This window comes from Delphinapterus leucas, chromosome 11 (genome assembly GCF_059928025.1).
Source record: "Delphinapterus leucas isolate spDelLeu-1000000601 "Yukka" chromosome 11, BTC_Dleu_Yukka2, whole genome shotgun sequence".
Classification (NCBI taxonomy): domain Eukaryota; kingdom Metazoa; phylum Chordata; class Mammalia; order Artiodactyla; family Monodontidae; genus Delphinapterus; species Delphinapterus leucas.
The window spans coordinates 61,459,683-61,473,527 of NC_143139.1; the positions used below are offsets into that span (position 1 = coordinate 61,459,683).

General features: G+C 42.0%; 1 non-coding gene across 1 annotated transcript; it reads left to right on the forward strand.

Annotated features, from left to right (window-relative positions):
• The first annotated feature begins 9,143 nt into the window (after positions 1–9,143).
• On the forward strand, positions 9,144–9,254 carry LOC115803528 (U6 spliceosomal RNA). Its single transcript, XR_004024269.1, has one exon. It is a non-coding gene; the product is annotated as a U6 spliceosomal RNA (small nuclear RNA).
• The last annotated feature ends 4,591 nt before the right edge of the window (positions 9,255–13,845 follow it).

The following is a 13,845-nucleotide window of genomic DNA, read 5'->3' on the forward strand; positions in this document are numbered from 1 at the left end:
CACTGTAGCTTGCTGGTTGTTGAGTGGAGCTTGGTCTTGGCGTTGAGATGGAGATCTCTGGGAGATTTTCGCTGTTTGATATTACGTGGAACTGGGAGGTCTCTTGTGGACCAGTGTCCTGAACTTGGCTCTCCCACCACAGAGGCACAGGCCTGACGCCTGGCTGCTGCACCAATAGCCTGTCATCTACACGGCTCAGAATAAAAGGGAGAAAAGAAAGAAGGAAAGAAAGAAGAATATAAAATAAAATTATTAACATAAAAAAAATAGTTATTTTAAAAAAATTTAAGTAATAAAAAAAAGAAAGAAAGAAAGAAGAGAGCAACCAAACCAAAAAACAAATCCACCAATAACAAGTGCTAAAAACTATACTAAAAAAACTCCAAAAACACAAACAAAGAAAACGGACAGACAGAACCCTAGGACAAATGGTAGAAGGAAAGCTATACAGACAAAATCACAGACAGAAGCATATACATACACACTCACAAAAAAAGGAAAAGGGGAAAAAATAATAAATCTTGATCTCAAAGTCCACCTCCTCAATTTGGGATGATTCATTGTCTATTCAGGTATTCCACAGATGCAGGGTACATCAAGTTGATTGTGGAGATTTAATCCGCTGCTCCTGAGGCTGCTGGGAGAGATTTCCCTTTCTCTTCTTTGTTTGCATAGCTGCTGTGGTTTAGCTTTTGGATTTGGACCTGTCTGTGCATGTAGGTCGCCTGAGGGCGTCTGTTCCCCGCCCCGCCCCGCTCCCCGGACAGGACGGAGTTAAAGCAGTAGCTGATTCGGGGGCTCTGGCTCACTCAGGCCAGGGGGAGGGAGGGGTACGGAATGCGGGGGAGCCTGCGGTGGCAGAGGCCAGCGTGACGTTTCAGCAGCCTGAGGCGCGCCATGCGTTCTCCCGGGGAAGTTGTCCCTGGATCCCGGGACCCCAGCAGTGGCGGGCTGCATAGGCTTCCGGGCGGGGAGTTGTGGATAGTGACCTATGCTTGCACACAGGCTTCTTGGTGGCTGCAGCAGCAGCCTTAGCATCTCATGCCTGTCTCTGGGGTCCGCGCTGATAACCGCGGCTCGCGCGCGTCTCTGAAGCTCGTTTGGGTGGTGCTCTTAATCCCCCCTCCTAGCGCACCCCGAAACAATGGTCTCTTGACTCTTAGGCAGTTCCAGACTTTTTCCCGGACTCCCTCCCGTCTAGCTGTGGCGCACTAGCCCCCTTCAGGCTGTGTTCACATAGCCAACCCCAGTCCTCTCCCTGGGATCCGAACTCCAAAGCCGGAGCCTCAGCTCCCAGCCCCCACCTGTCCCGGCGGGTGAGCAGACAAGCCTCTTGGGCTGGTGAGTGCTGGTCGGCACCGATCCTCTGCGCAGGAATCTCTCCGCTTTGCCCTCCGCACCCCTGTTGCTGCGCTCTCCTCCGTGGCTCTGAAGCTCCCCACCTCTGCCACCCACTGTGTCCGCCTGCGAAGGGGCTTCCTAGTGTGTGGAAACCTTTCCTCCTTCACACCTCTCTCCCACTGGTGCAGGTCTCATCCCTATTCTTTTGTCTGGTTTTTCTTTTTCTTTTGCCCTACCCAGGTACGTGGGGAGTTTCTTGCCTTTTGGGAGGTCTGAGGTCTTCTGCCAGTGTTCAGTAGGTGTTCTGTAGGAGTTGTTCCACATGTAGATGTATTTCTGATGTATTTGTGGGGAGGTAGGTGATCTCCATGTCTTACTCTTCCACCATCTTGAAGCTCCTCCAAAGCATGTGTTTTCTAACATGTACTGAGATAGAAGCCAAGTCATCATCTTTCTTATTTGTTTTCCTTGGGGCAATTTCCTCTTAGGTTATGGATATTTTGATTGCTCTTTACTGTGATTGTCTATATGTGACTTTAGCTGCAGTTCCCAACTCAGGAGGGATCTTTGGGCATCAGTTATATGACTTTTCAGTGTATATTGTGATCCAGAAGACAAAGAAGTACCTGCCTAGGGCCTAAAAGCCTGGACACTGGGTTCGTTTGTTTTCACTTGAACTGTGATGGAATGGAGTATTTTGATTTGGCATTGAAAGAAAGGTTGTTTTTTTCTTTGAAGAACCAGAGCATTACAATGGGAAGTTTATGCATGGGTTTATACGATAATGAGCACAGGCACATGTATAACAAATTCCAACATGTGTTTTACTGTTGTACTATTCTTTTAATCAACAATTCCATGTCATTGGGAAATGGTAAATATTTTTAATCTATGGTTTGCAAGAGACAAGGCTCTGACATAGTTCTGGTTCTTTTAAGCTACAGTCTCTTCTTGAGTTTTGTGCTTAATCTTTCTGGACAGGACACGTGACTCTCCTTCACATTTGGGCAGGAACAGACCTCTTATGAGGCACCACCGCAAGTCCATGTGCCACCTTAGTGTGGATTAGGAAAAGTAGCTTCTTCCTCAAGACACATACTTTCTCTCTGACAGAATATTGTCTTGATAGAGCAAAATGCTTTGCTGCCACCTGCTAGAACATTGTAATAATAACTCAGTCAACTATATGAAAAATGGCCTCTAGGGTTGTGCAGTATACAGCTTGCACAACTACATGTAAAGGTCCTTCAAAAGCACAAAGGCAGGGAACAGAAATGTAAGGGTCACTCTCTGTAAAGACACAGGCATTGACACACACAAATCTGTGTCCTGTAGATGTGTCAGAGGGCAGAAACAAGATGGAAACCCGGAAGCTGGGTCTCAATATTATGAGATAGGCAGAAAATGAGAGCTAAGTGTGACACCAATATGGGGACCTGGGAAGTTGGGGCTGCCAAGAGCTGGGACTTAGGTGATATTGAAATATGCATGTATGCAGAAATTTCGGACAGGGAATGTAGGTATTTGAGGCAGCTTTTTACAGAATCATAATGCCAGTTTGCATAGCAGTATATAGTTAATTTAAAGTAACAAGAATAGGGCAGATATCAGTCATGTCCTCAGTAGTAATAATAATAATATTAGCTGACATTTGTGCAGTGCTTCAGCATTTATAAGACTTTTTAATGTTTTTAATGCACATCTCATTTTGATATTTTCATGTACCTTTTAAGGCAGGGGAACTGTTATTTATCCCAATTTTATAAATAAGGATTAATAAGTTTACATGACCAGTTTAAGGTCATATGTTTGACAAAGATAGGTTTTTAAATCAAATTCTTCTGAGTCCATGATATTTTTTATTATACTGTGATTTCTTTTTTCTGATAAAGTTCCACCAAAGCATGCTGGTTACACTGTTCCATAGACTTCCACTGCAAGGAATCAAATTTATTTCCCTTTATTTCTGGACACAAAATACAGACCCCATTCCCAGCCAGATTACTAAATGGGAGAAACTGATATTGGCCACTTCCAGGCCTGGCCCACAGTGCAGTGCTTTTCTCCTCTTCTCTTACCCTCTTCATGTCAACACCCCTGGCAGCTTTAGAAACCACGTATTGCAGATGGGAAAGCCTCCCTCAACTTGAGTCTTTGCATACTTACATGGAAAAGAGCCCTTCCTCTTCTAAGAGATAAACTTCTATTGAATTTATTGAGTAAGAAATAAACTTCTATTAAGCCACTGAGCTTTGGGGTTTTATCTATTTCTTACAGCAGCTAGTATTATCCTAATAAGGTACTCTCTTTACATTATTTACATTTAGCCTCTACTGTGTAAGCATTTCTCTCTTAGTTGCTTATCTGTGACTGAGGTTATTTAGGGTAGGTGCCTACCTTTTTCCTCAAGACTGCTTTTATACCCTTAATTCCACTTTCTCTCTAGTCCTTTGAAGCACATGGAATTAGGCTGTATTGCTTTGCCCCCCAACCTTCCCCCGCTTTTTTTTTTACAGTGATCTACTTTATTCTCCATCACTTGCCCCATGCATTAAGGATTTTAGTCATTAGTTTACTCAATTTCTCACATCACTATTTCTGTCTATTGTTTGACCACCTCTTCTTACTTTTCCAGTTCACTTACTCTAGGGTAAGTAAGTAAGTAGAGAATGATTCTGCTCCAGTAATTCTTGGACACCATTAGGAACCCCAGCCCATTGACCTTCCTGCCATCTCACTGGCAAATATCCATCTTTACCTGGTTAAGATTTCTCAGTCTGTTGTTAAATAGTTTCCATGTACACACATTCAGCCCCCTTGCCCCACTCCTTCTGTTTTTGCCTGGCAAAATTCCAACCCTCAGTAAATTCAGCTTTCTTCCTATTTCACTCCGACATCAGCACAACTGAACATAGGTAGAAAAAATGCAACAGTGCTTACTGGTCTAACTTTAAATTTATGCCCACAAACCTCAACTGAACTTGGTGTCTGACCCTTCTCTACTTTCCACATACTTTTTTCCCCCCAGGGATTCCACCTAGTGCTGTGGCTTTAAAGATGTCATATGTGATTGACTCCCAAGTGTATATACCCTTGGTCTGTTACAACAACTCACCTCTGCTCTTGTAGTATGAAAGCAGCCACAGGCAATACATAAATGAACACATACAGCTATGTTCCAATAAAGCTTTATTTACAAAAACGGGTGGTAGGTCACATTTGACTTAACAGGCGCAGACTGCCAACCCGATTTAAATCATTATTGTTGTATGGCCTGGATGAAATGAATGACCAAACAAGTGAATGGACCAGTGAATGAATGACAACCTCTTTGGCAGCAGCCAGCCTTCTCCTGCTTTGGTCCCCTTAGTTCCGTCATGAATATTCATGAGACTGCTAGAAAATCACATCACTGCATGCGGGAAAAACACCACAATCACTCTTTAGGGCTGAGTGAGGAGCACATGGGGACAAACCTTACAAGTGTAGTGTTTTGCTCCCAAGATGGGTCAGATGAGCAATGTCCTTAGCTCCCTGAGACTCTACTTGGATGGCTAAGGGATCTAAATTATAACTGTCTGTTTAGGGAAACTGTCCCCTCCCGGATGAAGTCCTAACATTTCTCACCAGGGCCTTCATGATCTGTCCTGTTTTTACTTGTCCAGTGTCATTATTTTCTCGCCTTTCCCCCCCCACGTACATGGGAGAGCTTGCAGGTCTGGGGACATGCAGGCTGTCTCTCACTTTTAGGTCCGTGTACATCCTATCCTTTCTGCCTGGAAAACTCGTAACCACCTCCCTTCAATGGCCAGGCTCACCATAATTTGTTCTTTAGGACTCTGCCTGGATGCTATTTTTCTTCTGGAAATTGTTCTAAACACTCCATGACAAGTGGTTGTCCTTGCCCTGTGTCCAATAATCTCTTGCTTGTTCCAGTAGTAGCTTTTATCACTTTGCATAGCAATTGCTCTTTTGCTAGTCTGTCTCCCTAATACTGTGAGTGTATTGAGGGTGGGCGCTATCTTGTGCTCATTAAGTCCAGCACATTATACAGTGCCTGGCATGGAGCAGTCCCTCAGTAAATATTTATTGAATGAATGATTGACTACGTGATAAACCTCAGATTTTTTGTAGGAGTGGCTGATGTTCCGTAAACCTTGATATCTCAGGTGGGAGGAGGGATGCCCTCTCGTCCTAGCTCAGCAGACTGGGTAAATGACTACGTCTACTTCTAGCTGGGAAGTATAAGTATAGCACGTGTCTCTCAAGAGTTTTAACCGCCTGGAAAAGCAGGTTTCTTGGAAATAAGGTTGGGTGGCTGGCTGTAGTCCTAGAGGTATATAAAGTCAGTGGCTATGTGTATGTAGAAAAAGCTTGACCATGGAGTCAGACTAATTTAAGTTCATGTATCATTTTTTTCCACTTTTTAGGTTTTCTGAGGTTCAATTTCCTGATCTGTAAAACAGGGATAACAATTTATGTCCTGTAAGATTTCAGCAGTATGGGAAAGGGTTAAAGATAATATACCTATTACAATGTCATCTGGTAGGTCCTAATCACAATTGGTAGCTTCAGCCATTGAGTCTTATCGTAACCCTTTGATCACCACATTAGGGAACCCCAGTGTCAGGATTGCTTACAAAAAATGAAGAGACTGTCTTGAGTCAATTTCATGACACCACCAACATTTAATAGCAGCAGCTTCAGATGGGGATTGTCTGCACTGTTGGATTTTCTGTCCCTGGTAAGGTTGAGGCAAACATACAAGGCTCTAAAGTTCTCATAAGTATATTTTATTATTTTTTTTAATTAATTAATTTATTTATTTATTGGGCTGCGTTGGGTCTTCATTGCTGCTCTTTCTCTAGTTGTGGCGAGTGGGGGCTACTCTTCGTTGCAGTGCGTGGGCTTCTCATTGCGGTGGCTTCTCTTGTTGTGGAGCACGGGCTCTAGGCACGCGGGCTCAGCAGTTGTGGCACGTGTGCTCTAGAGCGCAGGCTCAGTAGTTGTGGCACACAGGCTTAGTTGTTCTGCGGCATGTGGGATCTTCCCGAACCAGGGCTCGAACCCGTGTCCCCTGCATTGGCAGGCGGATTCTTAACCACTGTGCCACCAGGGAAGTCCCCCGTAAGTATATTTTAATATGTAAGTCTTGGCTACTTGAAAACAAAGCGTGTGAACCCACGCATGTGCTCATGTGCGTGCACGCACACGCACACACCCGAGAATTTCTCCATTTAATTTGTTTTACCTTCATTTGCCATTGTTTAGGAATGTGTTAGAGACATGAGAGCCTGATTACTAAGTCATATAATATTTTTCTTCAAAACAACAGCACTGAGATAAGTGCTGGTGTTACTTCCAGCTTCTCCTTGCTGATATTAAAATTTACCCAGGAGGTGGTCAGTTGGCAGAAGAGCTCACCACTTGCAAGGAGAGTGTTGGAGCAAGAGCATTCCTTTTCTGGTGGATATCTGTGAGGCTGGGGAGGAAAGCTTTTCAGGTGTTTTCCATGGCTGCCAATTCCCCTAATGTCTTGGGTGCCACAAGTGGATTTTCCTCTGCCAGCACATTTAGTTTACAAGATGATCCTTGCACAAAACACTGCAGTTACATTTATGAGAACATATGTAAAATTAAACCACTGACCCAGGAGTCAAATAAAACTTCCCATCAGTTAGTGAGCTTGTTCTTAGCTTTTATTAAAGCAAACGAGCCCTTTGTCCCTTAATTTTCCAAATAAATGCTCTTGCAACAAATAGGAGGTTTATGGGTTCAGAAGGGGATGCGAGCAACAGAAGTGTGGCTGCCCAGGGAGATCAAAGACTTCCCTCTGCTTATTGGACACAGCTTAGGGCTCTTGTGTCTCGTTCTACTAACACAGGTCTGGCATCTGTGGCAGCTCCTTGAGACATTCCTTGGTAAATCAGAACCCTAGATAAGTTGGACATAAGGTCTCACAATGACTTGGACTTCACTCAGGCAGGCCTCAGGTAGAACCTGCTCCATATGGTGACTTATGTTAAGCAGATAAAATGCCTTATTTGGCACCAGCAGGAGCCTCCGTGTTTCTTCATGGGCAGCGTAAATAAAGAACACATATGTCAGCCTACCCGCTATCATCTGCAATGCTGTCGGGAAGAGAGAATGGGAATAGAAATTAAATAGAACGCATTTAATAGGCTATCCTGTCCACCAACCACACTTTTCACAGAACTTCTAGCACATGGAAAAATCTTGTGATTTTACCATTCTGGTCATCTTTGGAGAGTTTCTGTGTTTGTTATCATCATTATTATCAATCATCTAATGAGCTACTTGCAGGACACTGTGGCAGGAGCTAAGGAGGATACCAAGCAAGAAGTATGAGACATAATACTTGCTGGGGATGATATGTCCACGTGCTAGTGGTCAGAGCTGGCTGGGGGTAGCCTTCTGGGAGGTGGGAGTGGGACAGGGAGCTCACTGGGCCCTTGAACTCAGATAATTTGGGACTTTGAAACATACGTCCAGGAATCCTTTTTCTATAGGACATGCAAACCTTTTCAGAATACTGGCTGGGGAAAATTGTGGGGGGGGTGCTTTGGCCCTGGTAAGTCAGCTCCCCAACCCTTGATTATTTCCAAGGCTGGTGAATGAAAACCAAAGTGAAAATATATCTACAGTATAAGGCAGGATATCACGTGTGCATAGCGGTGCCCACGTGCAGCACCCCGTAGGAACTTAGATTCTTCTATTTGCTTTTGGCTTTTGAAAATTTATACCTGTTGTCCTATATATGTCCTGTGGCAAGCCATGCTTTGATCTTGAGTCCTTATCAAGTTGTCTCAGGCCTTCTTTTCCTGTATTTAATTTTCTTTAACATTTCCTACAGCTCTCACAGGAAGGTGGAGACATTCAGATGCCTTTTATAGCAGGGAACTAATGTGCTCAGGTATGATGGGAGCACTTTTTCCAGGTTTTCTCCCATAGACCTAACTCTGAACCGACAACTTCCTCATTTGTGTTTTCATTCTTTCTCCCTCAGCACTTCGTATAATACTTTGTTGCACGTATGAGCTTAAACTTCTGTCTACTAGATTATAAGCTTCTTGAGGGCAGGAACCGCATCTCTTCACTTCTGTATACCCAATGCCTAGCACAGTATCTAGTAAGGGACCCTCCCCCCACCATTCAATATCCGTGAATGAGAATTTAGGAAGCCGTCCCAGATTGTGGGAAAGGACTCATCTGAACCTCACCCTCCCTGATTATTCTTGACAAGTGATTATTTCTACATTACGACAGGCAATTCAATATCAGCATAAACTGAGGGAACAAGGAATGTAGTGACTCTAAAATCATTATTATATGGTCTCGGAGTACATTGGTGGTAGCATTGCTTTACTTTCATAGTAAGCTAGGTTATTATTCGTTAATGTCTGTCTCCAGCATGCATTTCAATTAATGGAAGGGAAAGCAACTCTCGGGTGTGTTGGATGAGGGACTAATGACTGTTGTTAACATTTCAATTGGAGAGTTTACATGTGGTTGAAAATCTATACTATGTACACCTTGATAGAATATATGTTTATTATTTTCAGTATTCTTCGACTGCCTACTGTGTGCTAAATACTCTCTTGGCAGGCTGTTTCCTGAATGAGTTCATAATTTACTTCAGAGATTTGGCTATGGATGTAATTTAATGTGATTGGACAGAAAAATGACTTCATCAATCAAATTGATATATTTGTAAATTAAAATATATGAACCGGGATTTATGCTCCTACAGTACATTTATTATAATAAATATTAGAAGTCTAGTGCTCGCTTTGTCAGCACATATACTGAGATTGGAATATATTTTACACTGAAGATTAGCATGGCCCTTGTGCAAGGATGACATGCAAATTTGTGAAGCAGTCCATATTTTTAAAAAATATATTAGAAGTCTACATCTAGGCTACATTAAATTAATGAATATTTTAATAAGAGAAAAGGTCATTTAAAATATTTACTTTCAAGTCAGAAAGAGAAAAACAAATACCATATGCTAACACATATATATGGAATCTCAAAAAAAAAAAGGTTCTGAAGAACCTAAGGGCAGGACAGGAATAAAGATGCAGACATAGAGACTGGACTTGAGGACACAAGGAGGGGGAAGGGTAAGCTGGGACGAAGTGAGAGAATGGCATGGACATATATACACTACCAAATGTAAAATAGATAGCTAGTGGGGGAAAAAAAATCACTTTCAAGTTATTTAGCTTATAAGATTTGTCCTAAATCTACTCATAATTTGAGAACATATGTGTAGGCTGTGTTTTCTTTGGAATTTGACTGTTGTGTAAAATGATTATCTAGTAATTGAAATAGTGCAGAACTTCCTTTACTTTGAAGTGCATGTATGTTTGGGCACATTTCTGCTGAGGTAGTACAGAGTGATCATTTTCTTTGCTTTTCTTGTATTAATACTGCAGAAACTTTTTCAATAAGAGAAGCTGGTTGCAATTTCAGCTGTAAAATAGGGAAAGAAGAACTTTCTGAGCAAAACAAAGTTCTCTTCTATTTAGTTGACCAGAAGGAGGCTCCCTCCCACCTCACTGTATAAAGTTAGACTAAAAACTTCTAAACTTACTTCTTCCTAGGTGGTTCTAATATTTCCCAAGCCGTCTCTATCACTGGTGGTGGCAGGGACAGCGCCCTGAAATTTTCCCTGGAGGAACAGAATTTAACTTTGTATCATGGATAAGAAGTGAGTATAAAGTGTCCTTTCCTTCCACCAGCTCAGTCATATATTTCTCTTCTAGTTGAATAACAATTAATAAAAATGTTAGGCTAAAACTCTCCTCACTAACTTGGGCTATCTCAGCATTCCTTAGCTTAATTCTTATGGCTTTGTTTTTCAAGATTGTCCTTAAATATCCAATACAGTATTTAAAAAATTAATATTTTGAGATGAATCAGTAGGTGTTTGGATTTTTGAAAGTGTAGTTATTGCCTCTACCTACCTATCCCTCTTTGTATGTAAGAGACATTCTATGTATCTATAAGTAAGAGGCATTTCTGATGTTTATGACATAGGATAACCACATTCACCCCAGATGCTCTAATTACATTGCTTTTATCAATAAAGAAGCCATTAGTAGATTCAGAATACTGAACAAAAGGTCCAAAATCCTTGGAGAGTAAAGAGGGGTGTGAAGATGCAACCATCGGTACATAGTCCACCATATGATGTCGTGAGATCATTTTTAATCAGTTGGTTTTTGAGTTGTCATGGAGGGCAGTTTATGAGGTTACTGCAAAAAAAAGGATTGTCGCTCTTCTGAGAAGCCTTGGCCTTTAACGATGGAGCAGAGCTGGTTATGAAATACCCAACTGTGACTAATTTTGGAGGAGTAACATCTCACATAAACTGTCTCCTGGAGATGCTGTCGGAGCCAGCGAACAGAATGATGAGTTTGTCTGTGCTAATTGTGCCTTTGAGGGCTTATTTCTAGACAGCACAGACTAGATCAGTGCTGAATTTCTAACTTCTCTTTGCTGTGAAGATTCTGGTTGCTGAGAACTGTGGTAGGCAGAATAATGACCCTGAAGACGTCTGTGCCCTAATCTCTGGAACCTGTGAATATGTTATGTTACATGGCAAAAAGAGCTTTGCAGAGGTAATTCAGGTTATAGATATTAAGAGAGGGAGATGATCATGGGTGGACCCAGTCTAATCACATGATCCCTTAAAAGCAGAGAACTTTCTCCAGCTAGAGGAAGATGCAGCAGAAGGAAAAGCCAGAGAATGCCAAGTGTGAGAAGGATTCTATGTACTGTCAGTCATTCTGAGATCCAAGGGGTCACATGTGAGGACTGAAGAGCTAAGGACCACCCCTGGTTGACAGCCTGTAGGGAAATGGGGACCTTAGTCTTACAACCCCAAGGAACTGAACCCGGCCAACAACAAGCATGAGCTCGGAACTGGATTCTTCTCCAGACCTCTAGGTAAGGAGTGCAGCCCTGCCAACACCTTGATTTTAGCTTGGCAAACCCCATGTGAGACTTACGCCCTACAGAAACTGAGATAATAAAGTTGTGTTGCGCAAAGTCACCAAGTCTGTGGTACTTTGTTACAGTAGCAACAGAAAACTAAATCAGAAAATATTTGGAACTTAGCACCTTTTTGTTAATTATCCCTTAGTAAATTTTGTATCCTACATGGACATTGACTTGCAGAATGGGACATTGACTCCCAGTTGTACACTTGGTCTCAGGCATCTGTGGACCCATCTACACACATTCATTTCAAGAACAAGTTCATGAGGATTCAGAATCATACCAGTTAAAAAAAGGAAGAAAGAATCATACCAGTTCACTTAGGACGCTATTATATCTGCAGTCCCTGTTGTATGACATATTCTTGCCTTTAAATAGAGGATTCAAAATAAACAATGAAAGTATAATGATTGAATGACTTTGACTGTGTCATTTTATGTGATGACTTGGAGTTTTATCTGTGTTTAAAATTTAAAACAGTAAAGCAAGAGGAAAAAAAATAAGGAAAATATTTGGAAGGCAACGGTATTTGTGTTGGATTGTTACTTCGTAGTGGACTGTTAAAATGAATCATGCCTCCATGAATTGAGTCCAGTGACTCTGGGCTTTAGCCACAGGATATTAACAAAGGGAATAATAACAGAGGCTTGACAAATGTATTTGTTTCCTATTGATTTTTTAACAAATTACACAAATTTACTGGCTTAAAACAGACTTACTATCTTATAATTTTGTAGGTCAGAAGTCTCACTGAGCCAAAAATCAAGGTGTCAGCAGGACCACATTCCTTCTGGAGGCTCTAGGGGAGAATCGATTTCCTTGCCTTGTCCAGCACTAGAGGCTCCCTGCATTCCTTGGCTTGTGGCCCCTTCCTCCATTTTCAAAGCCATCAGTATAACATTATCAAATTTCCCTTACTCTTGCCTCCTTCTTATAAGGACTCTTGTGATTACATTAGGACCATATGGATAACCCAGGCTAATCTTCCATCTCACCTTAACTTAATCACATCTGCGCAGTCTCTTTTGCCATGTAAGATAACATATTCACAGTTTTTGAGGATTAGAACGTGGGTATCTTTGTACAGGGCATTATACTACCTACCCCCAAAGTTTTGCATGGTGGGTTTCTATTCTTGGAATGCTCGCTCTTTGAATTCCCTTTCCTGAAACACAATTTCTATACTGTGAGGAAGTCTAAGCAAACATGTAGAGAGGCCTCCATAGAGAAGAATCAAGGCCTCTGGCCAACACTCCTATCTGAGCTCCCAGCAAGCAGCCAGCAGCAACTCCCTGCCATGTGAGCAAGGCCACTGTAGACCTTCCAGCTGACCCAGTGCCCCAGCCATCCCCACAGCGGCAGAACTGCCTGGTCAGCACACAGAATCATGAAAGATAATGAACAGTGGTTGTTCTTTTAAGCTCCTAAAGTTTGGGGGTGGTGTGTTATGTAGCAGTGGATAATTGAAATAATGTTGTGGTCTCTTTTATAAACTACCTAACTACCTGAAATTGAAGAATTCTGATTTGAGGAAGATGTGTTCTTCTATCTATTCAGATGAAAGAGATGACATAGGTCAAAATACATAAAGTCCGTAGAGCAGTGCCTGGCACATAGCAGGTGCTGTAAAATTATAATTAGCTTTTCCCAAGCAGTCTTTCTGTTGTAGACATTTCTACCTGCCTCCCTATTAAAAGAGAAGATTTCTTTCTGTTCGAGGTGTATTTGATTTACATATAACAAAATATAGTGTGTTATCTGATCATTTTGCTTGGTGCTCCGTAATTTAAAGTCATAAAGTCTTAACCTGAACAATGTCTATATTTGTTCCAAAAATACTGTTTCTCAGAAAATACATCATAACTAAATTTTGTAATATGAAGTAGAGTCTTGCAGTTTATATTGTTTAATTGCACTGTCACATGAGATTTTTAGCATTTTTCTTAGTTTGTTCAATTGCTGTAAATGACTTCTGAAAGTAATATAATTATAACTTGTAATGGTAAATGCATTCATAGAATTCATGGAGCAAGCTGAATATGAAACTGTTCATTTGGAGCCAAGTTGATTACCGTTTGAAAACAATTAATGGAGTTGCTGATTGGAATACATTGCAAAGGGCTTCCCTGCTGTCGCAGTGGTTGAGAGTCCGCCTGCCGATGCAGGGGACACGGGTTTGTGCCCTGGTCCGGGAAGATTCCCACATGCCGCAGAGCGGCTGGGCCTGTGAGCCATGGTCACTGAGCCTGCACATCTGGAGCCTGTGCTCTGCAAGGGAGAGGCCACAACAGTGAGAGGCCCGCGTACGGCAAAAAAAAAAAAAGAATACATTGCAAAGAGTCATGATTTAATTTTACATCACCTAGAAAAATCTGATGCCATGCGTATTAATGGAAGTTTTGAGGGGCATAAGGACTGACACGTTTTCCTGAGCTAAACAATATGGCCGTGCTGACTCAGTGAAAAATGCACATT